The sequence below is a fragment of the Chrysemys picta genome, chromosome 10 (assembly GCF_011386835.1).
Source record: "Chrysemys picta bellii isolate R12L10 chromosome 10, ASM1138683v2, whole genome shotgun sequence".
Lineage (NCBI taxonomy): Eukaryota > Metazoa > Chordata > Testudines > Emydidae > Chrysemys > Chrysemys picta.
In genome coordinates, this window is record NC_088800.1 from 31779043 (window position 1) to 31786068 (window position 7026).

General features: G+C 40.5%; 1 pseudogene; it reads left to right on the top strand.

Moving 5' to 3' along the window:
• Positions 1 to 203: 203 nt before the first annotated feature.
• LOC101952283 (targeting protein for Xklp2-like) lies at positions 204 to 894 on the top strand (annotated as a pseudogene).
• The last annotated feature ends 6132 nt before the right edge of the window (positions 895 to 7026 follow it).

The window sequence follows — 7026 nt, forward strand, 5'->3', positions numbered from 1 at the left end:
GAGAGATCACACGGTCACCTCCACCAAAAAGGAAGATGATCCACCAACCAAAAAACAGAAAATATACATCATCAGAGTCCTGCTTGGGGCTTGGGTCCTGCTTGCTCTAGCAGTAGAGAGAGAAATTTACTGAAGTATTGATGAACAGAGATCACTCCCAGAGCACTGAACTCTCCCCAGCCAGACCCAAAGGCAAGCTGACCATGCCTAAGATGCCAACAATGCTGAAAAAGAAGACTCTTTCTGGCAAGCTAAAGAGCATGGAGGATCGGGAGCTGGAAAAGATGAAGCAATTGCAGCAGGAAACGCAAAAAGAATGAAGAGTCCCTGAAAGCAGCTATTGCTGGCACAGGACAACCTGTGAAGAAAACTACTGGTCAGGTAACAAAGCCAGTTGACTTCCATTTCTCACAGATGAGAGGATTAAAGCCAATGTGGGAATGAATACAAGGAGCTGGATTTCAGATGAATGGGGAGCTACCATGTTGCAGAATTGGCAGCAACAGATCAAAGAAGCAACACTGAGAAAATACCCTTCAACTCTGGCACGAGTGGTGAAGAGGCCCACAGTCCCTAAACCTTTCAATCTTTCCTGTGGCAACAAAAGGAAGTTTGAAGAAACTACATCACATTCCCCTTTCTCAGCAGATTGGAAACTTCCAGAAATGCACTCCCTCTCATTACCATTGAGGAGCAGGAGGACTGATGAAAGTCCAATTCCAGTAAAGCCACTGACGACCAGGCTTACACAGCCCAAAACTCCTCTGCTTCAAACAAAACAGTGTAACTTGCAAGAATGCAGCTGGGTTGGAGGCAGAGGAAATAGAGAAGCTCCAACAATACAAATTCAAAGCTCAGGAGCTTAATCCAAGGATCATAGAGGGTGGACCATAGAGGACAACCTGAAGACAGATGAATGGGGAGCTACCATGTTGCAGAATTGGCAGCAACAGATCAAAGAAGACCTGAAATGACAGAAAGAGGCAGCATGTTTCAAAGCTAATCCAAATGCCATTGAGCCTTTTGTACCAAAGGAGGATAGCAAGCCAAAAACAGTTCCCAAAAGCTTTGAGCTGGCAACAGAGAGCTAAGAGCATCAAAAGTTCAAAAAGCGACTAGCTGAGCTGGAAACTTTAAAAGACAAGCTTCGAGAAGAGGCCAGACAGCAGGAGGCAGAGCGGGAGAAGGAAGAACTTGCCAGGCTGAGACAAGAACTGGTACACAAGGCAAACCCAGTTCACAATTACCACAGTCTAGAGGTGAAGCCAAGTGACCAGCCCCTGATCATGCCCAAGTCTTCCAACTTCTTGGACAGATTTTGGTGCTGATGGGCACCAACATGTAGAGCCATCTCCGTGCTCTGGGTGTCCCTAGCTTATGACTGCCAGAAGCTGGATATGAACTACAGGGGATGGATCACTTGATGATTGCCTGTTCTAGTTATTCCCTCTGAAGTGCCTGGCACTGGCCACTGTCAGAAGACAAGATATTAGGCTAGATGAACCATTGGTCTGATCTAGTTTGGTGATTCTTATGTCTGCAGATATCTTGAAACTACAGGTATGAATATGTTGTGTTAACTCTGAAGTATAATGATAATTAACAATCTTGACATTTAAACTATTTCAGGGCTGATCAAAGCACAAGAAAAGCAAGAGTTTATAATATCGTGAAGATACAGTGAAGATATTGTGAGGTTTTAAGAGCTTGGGAGAATACTGCTACTTCCCTGCCTTTCATCTCCCCAGAACCCCTGGCCTAAGATGCACAAACAGCTTAAAACTCACTTAGGTCATATATGCCACCTTCTGTGCATTTCTGCATAAATATATATTGGTACACAGGATATGTATGAACTACTAGAAACATATATGTTGGTTTACATTAAAAACTGCCAAGAATATACAATATTTACTGATCATCAGGTGCTATACTTTATTAGTACTATACTGGGTGTGATCCTCTGTAGCACCATAAAGTTGCATTGGAGGGAGAGGTTATTGCCGAGTTACCTCTTATTTTACTATTATTATTTCAGGTCACTGGTGGTTTTCCATTTTCTCTAAATTGCTCGGCACTTTCCAGCATTCACTGCAAATCCTTTAATCCTAAATTCGTTTCTAATTCTCCTCCTTGTGCTCTAACCCTGTAAACCAGAATCCAGAAACACAGCAGATGAGACAGAACGAGAGAAGCAAGCAGCAAGCCACATGCCTTTTAAAGCTAGAGGCTTGTGCCCTGCACTGAGCGTTTTAATTATCTTGCTAAGTTAGTGACCCAGTTGTATGATCCTTGCCTTGGAAATGGTGAGGAGTTCAGTTCGTTCCTTTCTAGAGAGTGTTGCCTCTTTTGAACTTGAGATGCTGAGCGAGTTTATGAACAGGGCTGCTGTTTTATTTACTCTCAATTAATCATGCTCAACTGTAAACAAAGTGTCTGTTTTAGTTCTGCTGACAATTATCCACTTGTCAACATCTCCCTCAAGTATTTTCAGCATCTGGCAACCGCACAAAACAGCTACATCAAAATGAACATTTTGTCTCAATAAAAAGATCGCCATGTGGCAGGTTTTCATCCGTTTTCTATCCCATCAGCAGTCAAGATATATTGTAACTAATGCAGCCAGGGCTCCTTGTCTCCAGCATTTATCCACAGACAGGGGAAAGGATCTTGTGAACTTTAGAGGAAGGCTTTGTTTGTTTTGATGGTGCTGTGGTACGGAGTCTGGCCTAATGGGGCTGGGGGCGGGGGAAGGGGGAGATAGGAAAAAGACCTTCTTTCTGACGTGTTCAATCATTAGAAATTATTCATGAAGGTGGAATATTCTGATATCTTTGCTTAGGTGTCCTGGAAAGGTTCGAACAAGGGGGCCTAGTAACTATTTCTTACTCACTCTTTACTCAGGCAGTCCTGCCATTGATTTCACTAGGTTTGCCTGAATAAAGGGGGAAGAATAGTATTAACTACTTCCTTCCTGCTGTGATGTTCAGGTCATCTCTCTCCCTCTCTCTACCCCACACACAGACTATATCAATAAGCTTCCATTCCCTTCCAAATGCACTAGGACAAGCTTTCCATTCCTTATTTTTATGAGCTGGGTTTCAGTCCTCAGAGCTTCCTTGCCGGTTTGAATTCACCCAATCTATCCGTTCAAACAAAAATTATTATTCCAGACAGCTCAAAACTCTACCTGTATTTTAAACACATGCCCCCACCCCAGGTAAAATATTTGCATGTTCCAAAATATCCATAAACCAGCAATCAGCTGGTGACATTCCATAGAGATTACTCACCTCTGTCCTTCTGTTACTATTGGAAACGTTGTACTGTGGTTTCCAGAAAATAAAATATTTGTATTTTCATCAATTGTCTTAGATTGTAAACTCTTCAGGTCGAGGACTGGGTCTGTCTCTAGCATGTTACTACCCTGTGCTATTGCAAGCTAAATAATAGAATAAATAACAACAATTAATAATAATATGGTTTGAGTTTTTAATCTTTAAACTTGATCCTGCTGCCACTGAAACCAAAGGCCAAAACTTTGCTAACTCCCAGGAAAGCAGGAACAAGCTCCATGTGTTGGTTAGTGAATTTGGTTTATTTATTTATTTATTGGAAGATTTTTTTTTCTTTGGGGAAAAAAAGAAGAAAATGGGATCAAGCCAGAAAACAGCAGCTCTGACATGGAGCATTGAAAATGAAGGTCTTCTCATTCCAATAGCACAACACTGTATGAGCACAATAGATTATTGTGAAATATTTTATTGTGATCTATGCAGCTATATGGGCTGTATTGAAGGTTTGTTCTCTTTGTAATTTCCAATATCTTTAAATTGAAAATAAGTAAATAAAAGCCTCACGTGATTACCTTCCCAAAGCAGACTACGATTTTATTTCAAGAGTTTCCAATTACAGAGCAATTACTTCAATTGTTTTATCTGTGACTTGGAAACAGAGGCAGTGTGTGTGCACGGCGTGTGTGCGTGTGTGTGTGTGTGGGGGGGGGAATATATATGGTTGACCAATCACCAAAGCTCCTCTTTCCCAAAAGCATACACATGAAATACTGCAAAATAATAATAAGAAAAAAAAACACTGCTCACTTGGGAGGCAGCTATGTGAGTAGTCTGTACAAGCAGGTGCAGATATTCCTGGCATTAAAAAAAAAATCAGGGGCAGATTTACAGAGATGTTTTTTCTGACAAAAGCTAATCAATCTTAAGATGTGTAATTGATTTTAATGAACTAGCTCTTTTTTTTCTTCTCGCATTAATGATTGCCTGGAGTCAATGGCAAAATCTGGGCACCCACAGCATCGCTAGCCAGTTTTACTTGGCTACTCCTGGGTACTTCCCCCTTGAGATACAAGTGGTCACCAAAAGGGCATCAGATTAGTCCTGCTCAATCTTTCAAAGGGCCAGAGGTGAGACATTTTCTATTGTCAACGCCTCCCCCTTTAACCTTGTAATTTATGCACAATTAATTGAGATATCTTTTATACTTGATGTGTTGTAAAATTAATGCCTAATTTATGTAATTAGTCAATTAACCATAATTCCAGCATATGGTTCCAAATGCCCAGAAGGTGTTCTTGTTTCCCAGGTACTTATTTTGATGTCACGAAATACAGCTAATTAATTTTACATGCATATTAATTTAGGATCTATTTAGCAGCTCCCTTTGTGAAGGCAGATTTAATATTTGTCTTTCTAACCTTTTTGAGCAAATTCCGCGCTGGATGTTGAAATGAAGGTGACTTTTTAAACGTATCTCCACTGGTTTCCCTTTCCTCTCTGGAGTGTCTAATGACACTGGGTCGTTCCCTCTTGTGTGAAGATGCATAGGGGCTGATTATCTATAGCTTTCTGTGCATCTATGTCTGTCGGATGATCCGGCTATTGAATTTAAATCCGATGAATATTTAATATTAAACATTTCTAAGGGATTTTTGTTTGTTTTTTGCAAAGCACAATATCCCACGGACATTTAAAAAATAGTTGCTCTTAATACAATGATCTTGGAAAAATTACGAGCGTTAAAGTGTTGCCTAATTAAAGTATGAGTGCAATCTTGCAAACCTGAGATTGGTGTCTGTATCTTTTGATCAGCAATAGTTTTTTTTATTTTATATGATACAACTTGATAAAACGCTGTATTCCACTAGTTAAACCGCCAGATCAAGAGTCCCCTTGTCTTGTCTTTAAATAAAAAAAAAAAAAAATTTGGTCTCCACGTACTCCAGAAACATCTGGTTTTATTTTGTCCAGAAACTTTGTAAAACAAGATAGAATTTCTCTTGGTCCACTTTGTACAGAGATTAACGGGTTAATCGGATGGGGGGAGGGGGGGCTAGCTGCCTACGATGTTATAAAAGGAAGAAACTGTAGCCAATACTTCAAATTCACAGTAATGCCTTTTTATTGGTGTAGCAACACTAACTGCTATATTGTACTCTACCTCTTCGGTTACAGAAAACAGACATGTATCTACTGCATAGCTGCAAAGTAGCGTGCAAATGTAATACACTTCCCAGGAAGTGAACTCCTTTTCTCATGTGCAAAGGAGTATTTATGAAACATAGCGCTAGGTAAGTAGACTCAAGTACTGTGTTGATAAATTCCTCCCTAACCGTGGTAAATTACTTTCCTACAGGGTAGCAGGGCAGTGCAGAAGTTTGCTTTTCAAGGTGTCTACACAAGTGCTGCGGTGTCATAAAACTTTTATCCCTCTTTCTGGACAAATTAATGAGCAATTTAATTAATAAAATCAGAGAGTAGTGTAAGTGCTATGATAATGAAGTTAAATGAGTGCACAATAAAATATTCACTAATCCAGCACATTGGCAAATGCCCCTTTAATTCTGCTTAGCACTAAAAGGGGTTTGAGCATCATAATGAGATTCCTCTGTCTGCTAATTAATTGACACCCTCCTGAATATTCATATGTGCTAGCACCAATACGTTCCTAATTGCACCGTGGAATGGATCTCAGAGGAAAGTAAATCGCCATAGACTTAATTAAAATAATGTATGCCAGCTAGCACGCTGAAAATGAGACATTTGCCATCAAGCGGTATAAGAAAGTGGCACCTAGTTTGTAGAGAGAAGTGAGTGAGGGGATCTTGATTCCTCCCAAGGTGAATAAGTGGACAGTGCGCCGATTTTCAGCTGTAGAATCAAGAAGCAAAAGAACATATTGTCGTCAATTAAGGATTTCAATAAGTAGCTTCTAACTGCAGCATGGTGTTAAAGACTGTGAGCCGATGCACAGAATAACCAAGCTCCGCAGTTCAAAGCACTAGAACCCGGCTTGACATATCTAGGTGGAAGAAATCTGGTCAGGGATGCCCTCTACAGAGGTATGTAGGGAAAATCGTTTGTCTGGAATGCAGAGAGCATCCACATCTGTAAACTTTTCCTTGAGGGGAAGCTGGTGTCTTTGAAGCTCAGTCTCCGACTGAATGATTCTTTGCATCTCCAAACTCATACTAAGAGCTAATATAGTACATTTCAATTGTTCGGGTATTTAAACCGCTGGCAAATTCTCACGGAGAAATTAGGGTCTGCTCCTGTCTCACAACAGTTCTGAGCCTCACCCCACTAAGGTTTGTCTCTGGTACTTGTTGTTTCCTTAGAACGTTCCCACATGTCTGTTGTTTTTACCCACGATGCGTCCAAGTGTCTCCACCACGACTGAAAATTGTATTTAAACCCATTCGTAAGTCTGTTCCTTTCCCACCCACCCAGGAATCCAAAAAGAAAATTGGTTTCTCGCAAAAGACCGCTTTTAAAAAAACACCACAGGTTAGAAACTAAAAAGAGTTTATTTGAAGACATACAAATGCATATTTATTATACACATGTAGGCATTAACAATGTAAATTACACCGCCAGCACTTGCTGGTTGTTTATTCATTAGATCTTTAGAAAATCTACATTGCCTCCAGATAGCTGGATGATAATGCGAAATACACAAGCAGTTTACACAGCCAGCTCAGCAGAGCTCTGCACTCGATGACAAGGTGTC